The 21,827-nt window shown below is 49.2% G+C and overlaps 1 non-coding gene across 1 annotated transcript; it reads right to left on the reverse strand.

Moving 5' to 3' along the window:
- Positions 1-19,196: 19,196 nt before the first annotated feature.
- On the reverse strand, positions 19,197-19,334 carry LOC114807169. Its single transcript, XR_003755222.1, has one exon. It is a non-coding gene; the product is annotated as a small nucleolar RNA SNORA7 (small nucleolar RNA).
- Positions 19,335-21,827: the final 2,493 nt, after the last annotated feature.

Below are 21,827 nucleotides of genomic sequence, written 5' to 3' on the forward strand. Positions count from 1 at the left end.
GGACTGAACATTTTTGTAGAAAAGAGGAGAGGCAGGAGGCAGAGAAGTCAGCAAGGAAGCTGATGCAATAATCAAGGCAGGATAGGATAAATCCTTGGATTCACGTGGTAGCATTTTGGATAGAGAGGAAAAGGCAGATTTTAGCGATGTTGTGAAGGTTGAACTGACAGGATTTGGTGACAGATTGAATATGTGGATTGAGCGAGAGAGATGAGTTGAGGATAACACCAAGGTTATGGGCTTGTGAGACAGAGAGAATTGTGCTGCCCTCTAAAGTGGTGGGAAAATCAGGGGAAGGGCAAGGATTATGGCATTTATTACTACCTGCTAAGTAGTGGGGTAGATAAGAGATAATCCCTCTAGACTGTAAGCTCCCTCTTGACCACAAACTTGTTATGGGCAGGGAAGAGTGTCCATTAATTCCGTATTCTCCCAAGTGCTTAGTACAGTGCTCTGCAGTTCAAGGATTGTTCAAGGATTGTTCAAGGATTAATAAGAACTCAATAAATACCACTGATTGATTGGCTGATGGATAATCAGAACAGAAACAGGGATCACAATCTAAGAGACATTTATCCCCATTTGACAGATGAGGGAACTGAGGCAAAAAGAGGTTAAGTGACTTGGCCAAGGTCATGCAACAGGCCAGTGGTAGAGCTGGGACTAGAACCCTGATCTTCTGGCTCCCAGATCCAGGCTCTTTCCATTATTCATTCATTCATTCATTCAATAGTATTTATTGAGCGCTTCCTGTGAGCACTGTACTAAGCGCTTGGAATGTACAATTTGGCAACAGATAGAGACAATCCCTGCCCAGAAACGGTCTTACAGTTTAAACGGGGGAGACAGACAGCAAAGTAAAACAGAACAAAAACAAGACAACATCATCAAGATAAATAGAATCAAGGAGATATACACCTCATTAACAAAATAAATAGGGTAATAAATAATATTTACAAATGAGCACAGTACTGAGGGGAGGGGAAGGGGAAAGAGCAGAGGGTTGGGGGGAGGGGGGGAGCAAAGGGAAAGGGGGGGCTCAGTCTGGGAAGGCCTCCTGGAAGAGGTGAGCTCTCAGTAGGGCTTTGAAGAGGGGAAGAGAGTTAGTTTGGCAGATGTGAGGAGGGAGGGCAATCCAGGACAGAGATAAGACATGGGCCAGGGGTCGACAGCAGGATAGGCGTGAACGGGGGACAGTGAGGAGGTGAGCGGCAGAGGAGCGCAGTGTATGGGGTGGGCAGTAGAAAGAGAGAAGGGAAGTGAGGTAGGAGGGGACAAGAGGATGGAGAGCTTTGAAGCCAAGAGTGAGTTTTTGATTAGTGTGATGGTTGATAGGCAACCACTGGAGGTTTTTTAGGAGGGGAGTGACATGCCCAGAGCGTTTCTGTAGCAAGATGATCCAGGCAGTGGAATGAAGAATAGACTAAAGTGGGGAGAGACAGGAGAAAGGAAGATCAGAGAGGAGGCTGACACAATAATCCAGTCAGGATATTATGAGAACTTGTACCAGCAAGGTAGCAGTTTGGATGGAGAGGAAAGGGCGAATCTTGGCGATATTGTGAAGGTGAGACCGACAGGTATTGGTGACGGATTGGATGTTTGAGGTGAATGAGAGCTGAGTCAACGACGACACCAAGATTGCAGGCTTGTGAGACGGGAAGGATGGTCATGCCGTCCACAGTGACAGGGAAGTCAGAGAGAGGACAGGGTTTGGGAGGGAAGATAAGGAGCTCAGTTTTAGACATGTTGAGTTTTAGGTGGTGGGCAGACATCCAGGTGGAGACGTCCGTCCTGGAGGCAGGAGGAGGTATGACCCTGGAGGGAGGGGGAGAGAACAGGGGAGGAGATGTAGATTTGGGTGTCATGAGCATAGAGATGATAGCTGAAGCTGTGGGAGCGAACACCAAGGGAGTGAGTATAGATGGAGAGCAGAAGGGGGCCAAGAACTGACCCTTGAGGAACCCCTACAGTTAGTGTGGCTTAGTGGAAAGAGCCTGGGCTTCAGAGTCAGAGGTCATGGGTTCGATTCCCGGCTCTGCCACTTGTCAGCTGTGTGACTGTGGGCAAGTCACTTAACTTCTCTGTGCCTCAGTTACCTCATCTGTAAAATGGGGATTAACTGTGAGCCTCACGTGGGACGACCTGATTACCCTGTATCTCCCCCAGTGCTTAGAACAGTGCTTGGCACATAGTAAGCACTTAACAAATACCAACATAATTATTATTATTATTATTAGTGGATGGGAGGGGGAGGAGAAGCCCGTGAAGGAGACCGAGAATGAATGGCCAGAAAGATAAGAGGAGAACCGGGAGAGGACGGAGTCTGTGAAGCCAAGGTGAGATAAAGTGTGGAGGAGAAGGGGATGGACGACAGTGTCAAAGGCAGCTGAGAGGTCAAGGAGGACTAGGATAGAGTAGGAGCCATTGGATTTGGCAAGAAGGAGGTCATGGGTGACCTTTGAGAGGGCAGTTTTGGTGGAGTGGAGGGGATGGAAGCCAGACTGGAGGGGGTCCTGGAGAGAGTTGGAGTTGAGGAATTCAAGGCAGCAAGTGTAGATGACTTGTTCTACACTCATTCTAGACTCATTCTAGGAGTTTGGAAAGAAAGGGTAGGAGGGAGATAGGACGATAACTGGAAGGGGAAGTGGGGTCGAGAGAGGGTTTTTTTACACTGCCTCTCATCTAATCAATTCCTTCATGCAGGTTCTCAGTCCTGAAGTCTCACATCCAAGGCTGTTCTGTCGTTCTCAACGCAAAGCTCCATCCATCGTAGTAACATACACACATAAGTATGGAGGAGGAGGGGTATAAGTATATATAAGGACCAAGGAAGCTGTTGGGTTGACGTGCCTTGGGGTCGTGGGAATTGATAGGAGAAGCCTTCCTGAAGGAGGTGGAATTTTGGGAGGACTTTGAAGATGGGCAGAGCTGTGGTCAGTGGATTTGAAGGGAGAGGGAATTTCAGGCAGGGAGAACAGGGTGAGCAAAGGGTTGAGCTTGGAACTTCCTCTCCCTTTCTAGCCAATAGATCACTGCTCTCCCCTCTTCAAAGCCCTCCTTAAAATCACATCTGCCCCAGGATATCTTCTCCGAGTAATCTCTCATCACCCCACCCTAGTCTACCTCTCCAAGGATTTGAGTCTGAAACCTCCTAAGCACTTCGGTACTCACCCCACCCCCAGCCTCAGTCCACTGATGTTCATAACTTTATACTCTTCCGCTTTCCCTAGCCATAATTTATTTTAGTATCTGTCTCCCCTACTGGAATGTCAACTCCTTGAGAGCAGGGATTGTGTCTACCAACTCCATTGTATTATACTCTCCCAAGGGCTCTGTACACAGGAAACAATCAATACGATCGATTGAATGGTTGAGAGTAAGGGGCAGTTAGCAGGTGAGATTGGGAGGAGAAAAGAGCACCAACATGTAAGATGGGGAAAGCTGATGGGGAGCCTTGAGGGAGTCTTACCTTGAGCTCATCTATCTTGCCGTGGACCTTTCATTCATTCATTCATTCATTCAATAGTATTTATTGAGCGCTTACTATGTGCAGAGCACTGTACTAAGCGCTTGGAATGAACAAGTCGGTAACACATAGAGACAGTCCCTGCCGTTTAACGGGCTTACAGTCTAATCGGGGGAGACAGACAGACAATCTCCCCACAATGGCAATAAATAGGACCTCTCGCCCATGTCCTGCCTCTGGCCTGAAACACCCTCCCTCTTCATATCCACAGACAATTACTCTCCCCACTTTCAAAGCCTTATTGAAGGCACATCTCCTCCAAGATGCCTTCCCTGACTTGAGTCCTCCTTTTCTCTTCTCTCACTCCCTTCCATGTCACCCTGACTTGGTCTCTTTATTCATCGCTCCCATCCCAGCCCCACAGCACTTATGTATATATCTGTAATTGATTTATTTATTATTGTCCATTTTCTCCTCTAGACTGTAAGCTCTTTGTGGGCAGGGAATGTCTCTATATTGTGTACAGTGCCCTGTACACAGTGAGTGCTCAATAAATATGACTGATTGACGGATTGAGTCATTCAATCAAATGATAGCATTGATTGTCTACTATGTGCTGAGCATCACACCATACTAAGCACTTGGGACAGAAGCAGTGTGGTCTAGTGGATAGAGCACGGGCCAGGGAGTCAGAAGGACCTGGACTCTAATTCTGGCTCTGCCACTTCTCTGCTGTGTGACCTTGAGCAAGTCACTTTACTTTCTCTGTGTCTCAGTGACCTCATCTGTAAAATGGGGATTAAGACTGTGAGCCTCATGTGGGACATGGAACGTGTCCAATCTGATTAGCTTTTATCTACTCCAATGTTTAGTACAATGCCTGGCACACAGTAAGTGTCTAGCAAATACCATAATAATAATAATAATGTTGGTATTTGTTAAGCGCTTACTATGTGCCGAGCACTGTTCTAAGCACTGGGGTAGACACAGGGGAATCAGGTTGTCCACGTGGGGCTCACAGTCTTCATCCCCATTTTACAGATGAGGGAACTGAGGCACCGAGAAGTTAAGTGACTTGCCCAAAGTCACACAGCTGACAAGTGGCCAAGCCGGGATTTGAACCCATGACCTCTAACTCCAAATAGAGCTAGCAGGTATGATCTCTGTCCTTGAGAAGCTTGCAGTCTAGTAGCAGAGACAGACATAAATGTAACAGTTTTAGATATGTTGAAGTGCTGGAGGCAAAAGGAAATATGAGATTGTAAAACAGGAAAAGGGTATAATAAAGTATACAATAAAAGTAGAAGAAATGGTCCCTGCCTTTGAGGCGCTTAAAGTCTAATGAGAGAGCCAGGATGACACAAATTAGTAACATACAATAGGAACAAGGGTAATAACATGCATACAACTGGAGAAGCAGCATGGCCTTGTGGAAAGAACACAGGCCAGGGAGACAGAGGACCTGGGTTCAAATTCTGACTCTGCCACGTGTCGACTGTGTGACCTTGGGTAAGTCACTTAACTTCTCTGTTCCTCAGTTACCTCATCTGTAAAATAGGGATTAAATCCTACTCTGTCCTATTTAGACTTCAAGCCCCATGTGGGACAGGGACTGTGTCCAACCTGATTAACTTGTACCTAACCCAGAGCTTAATACAGTGTTTGGCACGCAGTAAGTGTACTCGAAAAGAGAATGGAACTAAAAAAGCAGTGAGGATTCGAAGCCAAGGTGATGACGCAAGCAAGGAAAAGTAACACTCAGAGACAGTGCTGGATTGATCAGAAAAGGGAGGAATATGACCGAGTGCCCGTTCACCTCCGGAGAGGTACGAGTGACACAGTGTGACACCCCTTTCCAGTTTGGCTGTGCCTTTATTTACAACATATAGGAGAACTAGCCAATCACAAAAGAACTCGGACAAGTGTGTTTTCTTCAATGACAAAAGAGACTCTTCAAGCTGGCCTTACCTGTTTTGGGTAAGAAGCAATCGCCTGTCCCCCCCCCCCCCCCTCCCGTCCCCCCCCCGAATTTGGAATTTGCGGATGTGATATACATCCCACCTGAAATGGGGGACGTCCTGAGACAAAAACAGAGTCATTTAGATCAAGAGCTGCTATGCTCAGAATGCTGTTCCAAAACAATCCCTCCTTTTGATTCCAGCAGTGCCCAGACCCTGCGGGGATCACATGTCCCTCCTCGAGGTACAGAGGTCTTCCGCGAGAAATGGTGCCTATGGGGAGCTGTAGGTCTTGTCCAAGCGCTGGGTGATCTCGAGAAGGTCTTCCCATGTGAGGGGTGCTCCTGACGGGCGCAACAGCATGATTGATTGGGCTGCCTTTTGGAAACACAGCTTAAGAAGACGAATGACACAGCAAACCAGGAAAAGGGCACATATAATAGGGAGGATGAAGGCAATTAGTCCACTGGTCAAATTTCCCAGCCAAGCAAGCATGTTCGAGAGTCCCAACCAATCCCACCAGGACCCAGAAGCGTAGTCGCGCTGGGAAGGCAGGCAACCCATTCGGGTTGTGGTTTTCTGAACGTCAGTCTCGATGTGACTCGACTCATCCTGGTAGAAACAACAGGACTGGTTTATGACCACGCAGACCCCTCCCTGATTGGGGAAGAGTAGGTCTAAGGCCATTTGGTTCTATAGGGCCACAATGGACAGGGAACTCACCTCCGACTGAAGGGCGGTGATGGCGTCTCCTGTGTAGTTGGCTAACAGACGGAGCTCAGCAGAGAGATTGAAAAGGGAGCGAGAGAGACTTTCCATGCCCACAGTGGGGAAAAAGGCCAAGAGCAAAGGCATGCCATCCAGAAAAGGAGAGGTTTTGATGTACAGACAGTCCTGGCACAATAACGCCTGGGGCACAAATTCCAGAGTCCTCAGTTAAATTGCTGAAGGTCCTGTGCTCCATAGAGAAGCGGGCAATTCTCCAAGTTCAGTGGTCCTCGGGGAGTTTCTGGGTGCCTGGGTTACCAGGACCTTAGCTGCATTGTCCTGTTTCATTGTCTCTACATGTCGAACATCCCTCTGAGTTCGGTAAGGGGCTTAGAACTTCATCTGGGAATAAATTTATCAAAATAATTAGAAAATTTCCCTTGTTTAACAAAGGTGGTAGCCAGAGCCCTGACGTCCCGATCATTATCCAAATTCAACTGTACTAAAGTCTCAGCCGCTTCACTTAATCAATTAAAGAATTCGTCTGAGGTCTCTATGTCCTTCTGCCTCAGCCCCTTAAAGGGATCCCAATCAGGAGGTTTTCTACCTATCTCCTGAATGGTGATTAATAGGGTCTGACGAGCCTGTGTGAGGAGCTGCCAGTCTGCTTCCACATTCAAATTCCAATTAGGATCCGCAACTGGCCAAGCCACATGGGGCTGGCCTTCACCTTCTAATTTTACGGTCTGGGCGCGTATCCGCTGCCTCTCATCTCTAGTAAGAAAAAGTTCCAACAGCTCCTCTACATCTGCCCAGGTTGGAGAATGGGTCCTAAAGATGCCCAAAACTCATCTATGGACCTCCGTAGGATTTTGGGGCGAAGGGAGGAGTATTCTGTTGTCACAACAACAGTGTCTGCGGCTGGAATGGGATATGGGAGCGAAGGGAAGTAACGATTAACTGTCCACCCTCAACAGGGATCTGTTGATGAGATACCTGTACCGGGGCCATGACTGCGGGAGGTGGCTGCACCGGTGGGAGATAGGACGGTGGGGAAGGGCTAAGTGAGGGGGCAATAGGCAACTGAGGATATAGTCCAGATGGCTGAGGAGAACTGCACCCAAGAATAGAGGTTTTAGGGGTGGCTAGTGCTCCGGGAACACTGGCAAGATTTTCTCGTGTTCCCGCCTCGGCCTGTAAATACCAGTAACACATATCCCCAACATGAGAGACACATAGGATCTCCCGGAGTCTTTAGAGAATCAAACGAACCTCCTTCAGGCCAGATATAATGGCCGGTTTGATCTTGAAACTGGGTCCATACTTTATGACTCTGCAAGAATTTTTTTTTCTCGTCATTCCTTTTTGTACTGGAAGGACACCCTCGTCCCACAACTTCTGCAATTTAGTTAAACTAAATTAGGCTTACTGTGACCTGACCCCATACTGATCAACGGTCCCGCCTAAATGATTAGGATCCTGTGATGTCTCCCAGACCCTACCCTGGGACGTCTCCCAGACCCTAGTGAAACGACTTTCACTAGAAACCCTCCAACCCTACACCGGGAGGAGAACCCTTTCCCTATTTCTGGGAAAGAAACATCGCTTACCCGCTCTCTACCGGGCACTCCTAATTTAAGCAGAACCAGGTCAAAGGAGGGAGGGAGGATCCGGGTCCTAAAAGCGGATCCCTTAGACTTACGATTGCTCGCTAGGCGGATTCACCGTTCCCTCTCTGATCCATTCTGCATTGAAGTTAGACATGGTAGGAGGGTCCCTTCATGGTCGCCAAGAAACTGTTCTCGAAAAGAGAATGGAACTAAAAAAGCAGTGAGGATTCAAACCCAAGGTGGTGATGCAAGCAAGGAAAAGTAACACTCAGAGACAGTGCTGGATAGATCAGAAAAGGGAGGAATATGACCGAGTGCCCGTTCACCTCCGGAGAGGTATGAGTGGCACAGTGTGACACCCCTCTCCGGTTTGGCTGTGCCTTTATTTACAACATATAGGAGACTACCCTTCCTTTCCAAGCTCCTAGAATGAGTCGTCTACACTCGCTGCCTAGAATTCCTTAACTCCAATTCTCTCCTGGACCCCCTCCAACCTGACTTCCGTCCCCTCCACTCTACCGAGACTGCCCTCTCAAAGGTCACCCGTGACCTCCTTCTTGCTAAATCCAATGGCTCCTACCCTATCCTAATCCTCCTTGACCTCTCAGCTGCCTTTGACACTGTAGACCATCCCCTTTTCCTCCACACCTTATCTCACCTTGGCTTCAGGGACTCTGTCCTCTCCCGGTTCTCCTCTTATCTTTCTGGCCGTTCATTCTCGGTCTCCTTCGCAGGCTCCTCCTCCCCCTCCCATCCTCTAACTGTAGGAGTTCCTCAAGGGTCAGTTCTTGGCCCTCTTCTGTTCTCCATCTATACTCACTCCCTTAGTGAACTCATTCATTCGCTCTCATGACTTCAACTATCATCTCTATGCAGATGACACACAAATCTACATCTCTGCCCCTGTCCTCTCCCCCTCCCTTCAGGCTCGTATCTCCTCCTGCCTCCAGGACGTCTCTACGTCTGCCCACCACCTAAAACTCAACATGTCCAAAACTGAGCTCCTTATCTTCCCTCCCAAGCCCTGTTCTCTTCCTGACTTCCCTATCACTGTGGATGGTACGACCATCCTTCCCATCTCTCAAGCCCACAACCTCGGTGTCATCCTTGACTCGGCTCTGTCATTCACCCCACACATCCAATCCGTTACCAAGGCCTGCCGGTGTCACCTTTATAATATCGCCAAGAGCCACCCTTTCCTCTCCATCCAAACGGCAATCTTACTGGTCCAGGCTCTTATAATATCCCGGCTGGATTATTGTGTCAGCCTTCTCTCTGATCTCCCTTCCCCCGTCTCTCCCCACTCCAGTCTATTCTTCACTCCGCTGCCCGGCTCATCTTCCTGCAGAAACGCTCTAGGCATGTCACTCCCCCTCTTAAAAACCTCCAGTGGCTGCCTATCAATCTCCGCACGAAACAAAAACTTTTCACTCTAGGCTTCAAGGCTCTCCATCACCTTGCCCCCTCCTATCTCTCCTCCCTTCTCTCTTTCTACTGCCCACCCTGTAGGCTCCACTCCTCTGCCGCCCACCTCCTCACCGTCCCCCGTTCTCGCCTATCCCGCCGTCGACCCCTGGCTCATGTCCTCCCGCTGTCCTAGAATGCCCTCCCTCCTCACCTCCAACAAACTAACTCTCTTCCCCTCTTCAAAGCCCTACTGAGAGCTCACCTCCTCCAAGAGGCCTTCCCAGACTGAGCTTCCCCTTTTCCCTCTGCACCTTCTGCTGCCTCTCTGCCCCCCCTCCCCTCGGCTAAGCCCCCTTTCCCCCCTTTCCCTCTGCTCCTCCCCACTCCCTTCTCCTCCCCTCAGCACTGTGCTCATTTGCTCATTTGTATATATTTTTATTACCCTATTTATTTTGTTAATGAGATATACATCCCCTTGATTCTATTGTTTTTGTCTGTCTCCCCTGATTAGACTGTAAGCCTGTCAATGGGCAGGGATTGTCTCTATCTGTTGCCGAATTGTACATTCCAAGCGCTTAGTACTGTCCTCTGCACATAGTAATCGCTCAATAAATACCAATGAATGAATGAATATCCAATCTGTCACCAAATCCTGCAGGTCTCACCTTCACAACATCACCAATATCCACCCTTTCCTCTCTATCCAAACCTCTACCGCATTAGTACAATCACTCATCCTATCCCGACTGGATTACTTCATCAGCCTCCTTTCTGACCTCCCAACCTCCTGCCTCTCTCCACTTCAGTCCATACTTCACTCTGCTGCCCGGATTATCTTTTTACAGAAACATTCAGTGCATGTCACCCCCCTCCTCAAAAATCTCCAGTGGATGCCTGTCAACCTTCACATGAAGCAAAAACTCCTCACTATTGGCTTCAAAGCTCTCCATCACCTCACCCCTTCTTACCTCACCTCCCTTCTCTCCTTCTACATTCCAGCCCGCACACTCCGCTCCTCTGCCCCTAACCTTTTCACTGAGCCTTGATCTCGCCTGTCCCGCCGCCGATCCCTGGCCCACGTCCTACCTCTGGCCTGGAACGCCCTCCTTCCTCAATCCACCAAACAATCACTCTTTCCTCCTTCAAAGCCCCACTGAAGGTGCACCTCCCCCAAGAGGTCTTCCCAGACTAAGCCCCCTTTTCCTCAGCTCCTCCTCCCTTCCTCATCACCCCAACTCGCTCCCTTTGCTCTTCCCCTCCTTCCCGCCCCACAGCACTTATGTGTGTATATATATATATATATATATATAATTTTATTTATTTATACTGATGCCTGTTTACTTGTTTTGATGTCTGTCTCCCCCATCTAGAATGTAAGCCCATTGTGGGCACGGATTGTCTCTCTTTTTTGCTGAATTATTCATTCATTCATTCATTCAATCGTATTTATTGAGGGCTTACTGTGTGCAGAGCACTGTACTAAGCGCTTGGAAAGAACAATTCAGCAACAGATAGAGACAATCCTTACCCAGCAACGGGCTCAGAGTCTAGAAGGGGAAGACAGACAACAAAACAAAACAAGTAGACAGGCATCAATAGCATCAAAATAGATAAATAGAATTATAAATATATACACATCATTAATAAAATAAATAGAATAATAAATATGTACAAATATACACAAGTGTTGTGGGGCGGGCAAGGGGGTAGAGCAGAGGGAGGGAGTAGATGAGGAGGGTAGGAGGAACAGAGGAAAAGCGGGGCTCAGTCTGGGAAGGCCTCCTGGAGGTGGTGAGCTCTCAGTAGGGCTTTGAAGGGAGGAAGAGAGCTAGTTTGGCAGATGTGAGGAGGGAGGGCATTCCAGACCAGAGGTAGAACGTGGGCCAGGGGCCAACGGTGGGACAGGTGAGAATGAGGCAAAGTGAGGAGGTGCGGCAGAGGAGCGGAATGTGAGGGCTGGGCTGTAGAAGGACCAAATGCTTAGTACAGTGCTCTGCACACAGTAAGTGCTCAATAAATATGGTTGAATGAATGAATTAATTAATCCAAGCCTCCGTGCTGGCACCTGGGCCAATAATAATAATTATCATGGTACTTTTTAAATGCTTACTACATGCCAATATATATACAAATTGGACTCAGGCCCTATCCCACGCTGGGTTCAATGTCTAAATAGGAGGGACAACAGGGATTGTATCCCCATTTGACAATTAATTAATTGTATTTATTGAGCACTTCCCTTGAGCAGAGCACTGAACTAAGTGCTTGGGAGAGTACTTTATTCAATAGTATTTATTGAGCGCTTACTATGTGCAGAGCACTGTACTAAGCGCTTGGGATGAACAAGTCGGCAACAGATAGAGACAGTCCCTGCCGTTTGACGGGCTTACAGTCTAATCGGGGGAGACGGACAGACAAGAACAATGGCAATAAACAGAGTCGAGGGGAAGAACATCTCGTAAAAACAATGGCAACTAAATAGAATCGAGGCGATGTACAATTCATTAACAAAATAAATAGGGTAACGAAAATATATACAGTTGAGCGGACGAGTACAGTGCTGTGGGGATGGGAAGGGAGAGGTGGAGGAGCAGAGGGAAAAGGGGAAAATGAGGGTTTAGCTGCGGAGAGGTAAAGGGGGGATGGCAGAGGGAGTAGAGGGAGAAGAGGAGCTCAGTCTGGGAACGCCTCTTGGAGGAGATGAGTTTTAAGTAGGGTTTTGAAGAGGGAAAGAGAATCAGTTTGGCGGAGGTGAGGAGGGAGGGCGTTCCAGGACCGCGGGAGGATGTGACCCAGGGGTCGACGGCGGGATAGGCGAGACCGAGGGACGGTGAGGAGGTGGGCGGCAGAGGAGCGGAGCGTGCGGGGTGGGCGGTAGAAAGAGAGAAGGGAGGAGAGGTAGGAAGGGGCAAGGTGATGGAGAGCCTTGAAGCCTAGAGTGAGGAGTTTTTGTTTGCAGCGGAGGTTGATAGGCAACCACTGGAGTTGTTTAAGAAGGGGAGTGACATGCCCAGATCGTTTCTGCAGGAAGATGAGCCGGGCAGCGGAGTGAAGAATAGACTGGAGCGGGGCGAGAGAGGAGGAAGGGAGGTCAGAGAGAAGGCTGACACAGTAGTCTAGCCGGGATAGCTGTGTACAATACACAGAGTTGAACAGATGAGGAAACTAAGCCCCAGGAAACTGAATCTACTTGCCAAGGTCATGAAGCAGGCTAGTGGTGGAGTCAGAATGGTAGAAGCAGCGTGGCCTAGTGGGTAGAGCACGGGCCTGAGAGTCAGAAGGATCTGGGCTCTCATCCCGGCTCTACCATGTCTCTGATGTGTGACCTTGGGTAAGTCACTTCACTTTTCTGTGCCTCAGCGACCTCATCTGTAAAATGGGGTTGAGGACTGGTGAGCCCCATGTGGGAGAGGGACTATGTCCAACCGGATTAGCTTGTCTTTACCCCAGCGCTTAGAACAGTGCCTGGCACATAGTAAGTGCTTAATAAATACCATAAAAAAAACAAACCCAGGTCCTCTGACTCCCAGGCCCGGGCTCCTTCCATTGGGTCATGCTAGTTCCCCAAGCACAAGGTCAGCTCTTCCCTCAGCTCTCCCTTATCTCTTCTTCCTTATCAGAGAAGGCTTAGTGAGTTCTCTGAGATCTTCTGAGTTCTAACTCTCAAAGAAGAGCGGGGGGGAAGGGAAAGGAAAGAGGAGGCAGGGGTGCAGGAATCTATTGGTGAGTCCATATCAAGTCTTAGCAAACAACCCACTCCTTGCTCCTTTCTGAAACCCCACAGCCCCCCCTACAGGGGAAAAACCAAACAATCAGAGCACTTACTGTGGGCAGAGCACTGTACTAAGCACTTGGTAATAATAATAATAATATAATAATGATTACGGTATTTGTTAAGCGCTTACTATGTGTCAGGCACTGGACTAGCGCTGGGGAGGACACAAGCAAATCGAGTTGGACACAGTCCCTGTCCCATATGGGGCTCACAGTCTCGATCCCCATTTTATCAATGAGGTAACTGAAGCCCAGAGAAGTGACTTGCCCAAGGTCACACAGCAGACAAGTGGTAGAGACGACATTAGAACCCATGACCTTCTGACTCCCAGGCCCTATCTGACTCTATCCTCTACGCCATGCTGCTTCTTGTACAACAGATTTGGTAGACACATTCCCTGCCCACCAGGATCTTGCAGACTAGATGCTCTCAAACCACTCTCTCTACTGAACTCAACTTTCTTGCTCCCCTGTCCCTACGCTGATCTTGTACCACTAACCCACAGCACTGGATCCCCTCCATAGTTCGCTTCCTTTGTTCCTGTGCACAAACTTCAGAGAGCAGCTGGCAGATCAATCAACCGTATTTATTGAACTCTTACTGTGTGCAGGGCACTGCACTAACTGCTTGGGAGAATATAACACAACAATATAACAGACACATTCCCTGCCCACAACAACCTTACAGTCTAGAGGGGGAGACAGGCACCAATACAAATAAATAAAATTACAGATAGGTACATAAGTGCTGTGGAGTTGGGAGAGGGGGATGAATAAAGGGAGCAAGTCAAGGTGATGCAGAAGGGAATGGGAAAAGAGGAAAGAGAGGACTTAGGGAAGGCCTCTTGGAGGAGCTGTGCCTTCAATAAGGCTTTGAAAGGGGGAGAGTAATTGTTCGATATAAAGAGGGAGGGCCTTGCAGGCTAGAGGCAGGACATGGGCAAGAGCTTGGCTATGAGATAGACAAGATACAGTGAATAGGTTGGCAATAGAGGAGTGAAATGTGCTGGCTGGGTTGTAGTAGGAGAGTAGCAAGGTGAGGTAGGAGGGGGAAAGGTGATCGAGTGCTTTAAAAGAGTTTTAAGGAGTTTCTGTTTAAGGAGTTTCTATTGCACGCGAAGGTGGTGGGCAACCACTGGAGGTTCTTGTGGAGTGGGGAAATATGGTCTGAGCGCTTTTGTAGGAAAATTATCCAGGCAGCTGAGTGAAGTATGGACTGGAGTGGGGAGAGACAAGAGGCAGGGAGGTCAGCAAAGAGGCTGATACGGTAATCAAGTTGGGATAGGAAAAGTGCTTGGATTAATGTGGTAGCAGGTTGGATGGAGAGGAAAGGGTGGATTTTAGCAATGTTGTAAAGGTTGAACCGACAGAATTTAGTGATAAATTGAATATGTGGGTTGAATGAGAGAGAGCGGAGACAAGGATAATGCCAAGGTTACGGGTTTGTGAGACAGTGAGGATCGTGGTGCTGTCTACGGTGATGGGAAAGTCAGGGGAGGACAAAATTTGGGTGGGAAGATAAGAAGTTCTATTTTGGAGTTGTTAAGTTTGAGGTGACGGCAGGACATCCAAGTAGAGATGGCCGGATATCAGGCTGACCTTGTCCAACTCAACTTCATCCTCACCTGCTTTAATTTTGCCCTTTCTTCCGCCCAGCAAGGGAGTCAGAAGGTCATGACTAGAAGCAGCGTGGCTCAGTGGAAAGAGCCCGGGCTTGGGAGTCAGAGGTCATGGGTTCGAATCCCGGCTCGGCCACTTGTCAGTTGTGTGATGTGGGCAAGTCACTTCACTGTGCCTCAGTGACCTCATCTGTAACATGGGGATGAAGACCGTGAGCCTCATGTGGGACAACCTGATGACCCTGTATCTCTCCCAGCGCTTAGAACAGTGCTCTGCACATAGTAAGTGCTTAACAAATATCACCATTATTATTATTATTATTAATCCCCAGTCTACCACTTGTCTGCTGTGTGACCCTGGGCAAGTCACTTCTCTTCTCTGGGCCTCAGTTACCTCGTCGATAAAATGGGGATCGAGACTGTGAGCCCCATATAGGACAGGGACTGTGTCCAACTCGATTTGCTTGTATCCTCCCCAGGGCTTAGTACAGTGCCTGACACATAGTAAGCGCTTAACCAATATCATCATCGTCATCATTATTTCTCCATCCATTTTGACTCCCATGCCCATTGCCCTTGCCAGTTGTTTCAGGTGTTTAACTCCCTCCTCAAACCCCCTGTCTCCCCACCTCCCCCATCTCTTACCCCTAATGACCTGGTCTTGTACTTTATTGATAAAATTGAAATAATCAGGCATGATGATCTCCCTAAAATCTCCCTCGCTCTTCTCAAATCCCTTCATCCTTCTGCCCCTCCTTCGATTTTTCCACCTTTCCCAGGAGTATCTCAAGAGGAGATATCTTAAAATCTACTCCCTCTACCTGTCCTCCAACCCCACCCTTTCACACCTTATCAAAACACTTGTCCCCTCCCTTCTTCCTTCGCTGATCACCATCTTTAAATGCTCACTCTCCAATAGCTTCTTCTCCATTGCTTTCAAACATGCTCATGTATCCTCCCATCCTAAAAAGAAACCCTCCCTTGACCCCATGGCTCCCTCCAGTTATCTCCCCATTTCCCTCCTACCATCCCTCTCCTCCATTTCTCATTTTGACCCCCTTCACTCCACAGACGCTGCCCTCTCAAAGGTCACTAACAATCAGTTATTCATTCACTCATTCAATTGTATTTATTGAACTCCTACTGTGTGCAAAGCACTGTACTAAGCGCTTGAGAGAGTACAATACAACAATAAACAGACACCTTCCCTGCCCAAAACAAGCTCAGCCTAGAGAGGGAGACAGACATTAATATAAATAAATCAATCTATAAATTACAGATATGCATAAGTGCTATGGGGCTGAGAGGGGTGATGAATGAAGGGAGCAAGTCAAGGTGATGCCGAAGGAAGTGGGAGAAGAGGAGAGGAGGACTTAGTCAAGGAAGGCTTCTTGGAGGAGATGGGCTTTCATTAAGGCTTTGAAAGGGGGGAGAACAATTGTCTGTCTGATATGAGGAGGCAGGGTGTTCCAGGTCAGAGGCAGGATGTGGGCAAGAGGTCGGTGGTGAGATAGACGAGATCGAGGTACAGTGAGCAGGTTAGCATTAGAGGAATGAAGTGTGCAGGCTGGGTCATAATAGGAGAGTAGCGAGGTGAGGTAATAATGATAATAATAATAATAATAATGTTGGTATTTGTTAAGCGCTTGCTATGTGCAGAGCACTGTTCTAAGTGTTGGGGTAGATACAGGATAATCAGGTTGTCCCACGTGAGGCTCACAGTTAATCCTCATTTTACAGATGAGGTAACTGAGCCTCGGAGAAGTTAAGTGACTTGCCCACAGTCACACAGCTGACAAGTGGCAGGGCCGGCATTCGAACCCATGAACTCTGACTCCCAAGCCCGGGCTCTTTCCACTGAGCCACGCCGCTTCTCTAAGGTAGGAGGGGGCAAGGTGATTGAGTGTTTTAAAACTATTGGGGAGGAGTTTTTGTTTGATGCGGAGGTGGATGGGCAGCCACTGGAGTTACTTGAGGAATGGGGAAACATGGTCTGAACATCTGGTAGAAAAATGATTCGGGCAACAGAGTGAAGTATGGACTGGAGTGGGGAGAGACAGGAAGCAGGGAGGTCAGCAGGGGGGCTGATACAATAATCGAGGTGGGATAGGATAAGTGATTGTATTAATATAGTAGCACCTTGGATGGAGAGGAAGGGGTGGATTTTAGCAATGTTGTTAAGGTGGAATAGACAGGATTTAATGATGGATTGAATATGTGGGTTGAATGTCAGCGAGGACTCAAGGATAACGCCAAGGTAACGGGCTTGTGAGACAGGAAGGATGGTGGTGCCGTCTACAGTGATGGGAAAGCGAGCGGGAGGACAGGGTTTGGGTGGGAAGGTAAGAAGTTCAGTTTTAGCCTTATTAACATCAATCGATCAGTGGTATTTATTGAACACTTACTATGAGCAGAGCACTGTACTAAGCACTTGGGAAAGTACAACAGAATTAGCAGACACGTACCCTGCCTCTAGCGGGCTTACAGTCTAGATCTCCTTGCCAAAGCCAACAGCCTCTACTCCATCCTAATCCTCCTCGACCTTTCAGCTGTCTTTGACAGTGTGGAACAACCCCCCTCCTGGAAACATTATCTAATTTTTGCTTCACTGACACTGCCCTCTCCTGGTTCTCCTCCTATCTCTCTGGCTGCTCGTTCTCAGTCTCTTTCACTGGCTCCTCCTCTACCTTCCACCTTCTATCTGTGGGGGTCCCTCAAGACTCATTTCTGGATCCCCTGCTATTCTCCGATTACGCCCACTCCCTTGGAGAACTCACTAACTCCCATGGCTTCAACTACCATGTCTATGTGGATGATTCGCAAATTTCCACCTCCATCTCCAGGCCCGATCTTTCTTCCTTGTCGGCAGTCCCGTATTTCCTTCTGCCTTCAGATGACATCTCAAACTTAACCAAAACAGAATGCCTCATCTTCCCACCCAAACCCTGTCCTCCCCTGACTTTTCCATCACTGTAGACAGCACCACTAGCCTGTCACAACCCCATTACCTTGGCATTATCCTTGACTCATCTCTTTCATTCAACCCACACCTTTTATCTGTCACCAAATCGGGTCAGTTCTACCTTCACAATAGAGCTAAAATCCACCCTTTCCTCTCCAGCCAGACTGCTACTACGTTGATCCAAGTGCTTCTCCTATCCCCACCTTGACTCCCGCATCAGCCTCCTTGCTGACCTCCTGCTTCCTGCCTCTCTCCACTCCAATCCCTACTTCACTTTATTGCCTGGATAATTTTTCTTACAAAAGTTCAGTCCATGTTTCCCTCCCCCTTAAGAACCTCCGTGGCGAGTTGGTCACTTTGCTGTATCTATTGAGCGCCTACCTTATGCAGAGCAGTGTACTAAACGCTGGGGTGAGTACGATATCCCAATGAACAGGCACGTTCCCTGCCCACAACGAGGCAGGTGAACAGCTGTTGTGTTTGGGTTGGGGGGCGAGCCTTGCTTGACCACCCGATTGCCACTGACACCAACCAAGATCCACGTGCGTCCCTACCTCTCCCCGAGGGTGGCCGAGTGCCCAGCGGACCCCAGGTGTGACCCCCGCCGACACCCGGGAGGATCCCGTCGGCCACTCAGCAGATGACAAAACCTCCTCACTCTTGGCTTCAAAGCTCTTCGTCACCTGGACCCCTCCTACCTCACCTCCCTTCTCTCCTTCTACAGCCCACCCCGTACACTCCGCTCCTCTGCTGCTAACCTCCTCACTTTGCCTCGTTCTCGTCTGTCCCGCCGTCGACCCCTGGCCCACGTCCTTCCACTGTCCTGGAATGCCCTCCCTCCTCACATCTGCCAAACTAACTCTCCTCCTCTCTTCAAAGCCTTACTGAGAGCTCACCTCCTCCAGGAGGCCTTCCCAGACTGCACTCTCCCTTTCCCTCTGCCCCTCCTCCTGTCTCCACTCCCCCTACTCCCTCCCTCTGCTCTTCCTCCTTCCCCTCCCCACGGCACTTGTGCATATTTGTATATATTAATAATAATAATGTTGGTATTTGTTGAGCGCTTACTATGTACCAAGCACTGTTCTAAGCACTGGGAGGGGCGATACAAGGTGATCAGGTCGTCCCACTTGGGGCTCACAGTCTTGATCCCCATTTTACGGATGAGGGAACTGAGGCACAGAGAAGTTAAGTGATTTGCCCAAGGACACAAAGCCGACAAGTTACTCTACTTTATTAATGATGTGTATATATCTATGATTCTATTTATCTTGATGGTACCGATGCCTGATTACTTGTTTTGGTTTGTTGTCTGTCTCCCCTGTTTAGACTGTGAGCCCATTGTTGGGCAGGGATTGTCTCTATCTGTTGCTGAATTGTACATTCCAAGCACTTAGTACAGTGCTCTGCACACAGTAAGCGCTCAGTAAATACGATTGAAGGAATGAATCCACCTCCACGCCAACCAGAAACTCCTTGTCTTATGCTGTCAAGTCGTCTCCGACCCACAGCGACTCCATGGATCTCTCCCAGAACGCCCCACCTCCACCTGCAATCGTTCTGGTAGTGTATCCGTAGAGTTTCCTTGGTAAAAATACTGAAGTGATTTATCATTGCCTTCTTCAGCACAGTAAACCTGAGTCTCCACCCTCGACTCTCTCCCATGCCGCTGCTGCCCAGCACAGGTGAGTTTTGACTTGTAGCAGATTGTCTTGCACTGGCTAGCCACTGTCCAAGCTAGGAATGGAATGGGTATGCCTCTGTTTGACTCTCCCTCCCATAACCGAGACCGGTAGAGTACTGGAAACTCTCCAGGTGTGATCCCGAGGGGAAAGAAACTCCTTACCATAGACTTTAAAGCACTCAATCACTTTGACCCCTCCTTTTTTACCTCATTCAATTCCTTCTACAGCCCAGCACGCTCACTTCACTCCTCTAATGCCAACCTACTCACTGTGCCTCAATCTTATCTCTCTCACCAGCAACCCCTCATCCATATCCTGCCTCTGGCCTGGAATTCCTTCCCCCTTCATATCCAACAGATCGTCAATCTCTCCAACTTCAAAGCCTTATTAAAATCACGTCTCCTCCAAGAGTACGTCCCCTACTAAGCCCTTATTTCCCCTATTCCCTCTCCCTTCTGTGTCACCTTTGCACTTTGTTCTGTACCCATTCATTCATTCATTCATTCAGTAGTATTTATTGAGCACTTACTACGTGCAGAGCGCTGTACTAAGCGCTTGGAATGTACAATTCGGCAACAGATAGAGACAATCTCTGCCCAGAAACGGGCTCACAGTCTCAACGGGGGAGACAGACAGCAAAGCAAAACAGAACAAGATAAATAGAATCATAGATATATACACATCATTAACAAAATAAATAGAGTAATAAGTAATATATACAAATATGTACAGTGCTGAGGGGAGGGGAAGGGGGAAGAGCAGAGGGCGGGAGAAGGGGGAATGGGGAGGGGAGGAGGAGCAGAGGGAAAGGGGGCGCTCAGTCTGGGAAGGCCTCCTGGAGGAGGTGAGCTCTCAGTAGAGCTTTGAAGAGGGGAAGAGAGTTAGTCTGGCAGATGTGAGGAGGGAGGGCATTTCCAGAACTGCGGTAGGACGTGGGCCAGGGGTCGACGGCAGGACAGCGTGAACGGGGGACAGTGAGGAGGTGAGCGGCAGAGGAGCGGAGTGTACGGGGAGGGCAGTAGAAAGAGAGAAGGGAGGCGAGGTGGTAGGGGGCAAGGTGATGGAGAGTTCTGAAGCCAAGAGTGAGGAGTTTTTGTTTCGTGTGAAGGTTGATAGGCAACCACTGGATTCACTTTATTCACCCTACCCTCAGCCCCACAGCACTTTAGTCCATATCCGTAATTTCTTTTTGTATCTGTCTTCCCTTCTAGACTGTAAGATCCCTGTGCGTAGGGAACGTATCTAACCAACTCCGTTATGATGTACTCTCCCAAGCGCTTAGTCCTCCGCTCCGCACACAGTAAACGATCAATAAATACGATTCGCCGACTGATCGATAGCACGCATTCTTTCTCTTCCTTTCAGCTTGAAGAAAGCGCCAGAGGGCAGTTCTTTTCTTCAGAGCAACCCAAGCTTCCCTGGAGGAAAGGGTTTGGATTTAGAGAGGTCTCTCGTGGTATTGGAGGGAGAACTGAGGACTTCTCTCCCGGTTTCTGTCTTCAACCCTTTCCACCTGCTTTAGTCTCTTACATGGTAAGCCCCCGGGGACCCTGTCTAATTCTCACCCAGGGTATCTTTTCCTAGGGCTTTGTACAGTGCTCGGCACAAAGTAAGTGCTTAATAGATACTAATACTAGTTGAGTTGTAGCTAGAGGGAAACTAGGAGGATGGGGGCAAGTTTGTGGGAAGGGGGCGGGAGGGGGGAGAGCCGGGACTATAGGGCTCCGGTAGTTCGATTGGCTGCTTAGGATGAAAATGGACCAATTGGAGGGCTGTCCCACTCCCATCTTTCCCAGGGTCCAGCCTATCAGCATCCTGGAGGAGGTGGGAGAGGGATGGGGAAGGCCAGATGGATCCTCGGCAAAATGGGAGGGAGGGAGGGGCGACAAGTGGAATTAGATGGGGGAATCTGATGGGGACGCTCTGGGTCCTGGGAAAACCGCTCCATGTTCGCCCTTCGGTCAGATCCCCTCTCCTCGTTTCTCCCCCTCCCCTTCCGTGTCTCCAGGTCCTGCCCCACTAAGCCCCTCCTCCTGCATTTCCCTCCCGGGCAGTTGCTATGGAAACAGTTTAGCCTTTAAAAGCCCTCTCCCCTCCTTCCTCCCCTAACCCAGTGTCTCCCGAGGGGTCCCCCTCAACTCCTCCTCTCTCTTTCCCCATCACCCCTGCCTCTTTCTCCTACTCTTCTCTCCCATACCCTCTCCTTCCCTTTCTCCCCGCCCCTCCTCTCCTCCATTCTCTCGCTCGCCTCTCTCTTTCTCTCGCCTCCTCCTCTCTGGCCGTCTCCATCTCTCTTTGCAGCCTCCCTCCCTTTCTCCTCTTCCCTCGTCCTTTCGGTCCTTCTCTTCTTTCGACCTTAGCGTCTCCCTCCTTCCATCACCCCTCTCTTTTCCTCGGTCACCTCTTTCCCTCCACCTCTCCTTTCCCCTCTCGTCCCCCTTAGCCTTTCAGCCACCCAGCTGCAGCCCCCCTCCACCCCGCCCAACCTCCGGTCCTTTCTCTTCTCCCCCCCTCCGCCCCCCTCCTCTTTTTCCCCAGCCGGGGGGCCAGGGCAAGGGGGCGGGGCGGTGGGCGGGACTCTCCTTGGCCTCCTCTGCCCCCGGCCCCCTCCTCTCGGCCTCTCCTTTCCCCTCCCCCTCCT

Source organism: Ornithorhynchus anatinus, chromosome X1, assembly GCF_004115215.2.
Source record: "Ornithorhynchus anatinus isolate Pmale09 chromosome X1, mOrnAna1.pri.v4, whole genome shotgun sequence".
NCBI lineage: Eukaryota > Metazoa > Chordata > Mammalia > Monotremata > Ornithorhynchidae > Ornithorhynchus > Ornithorhynchus anatinus.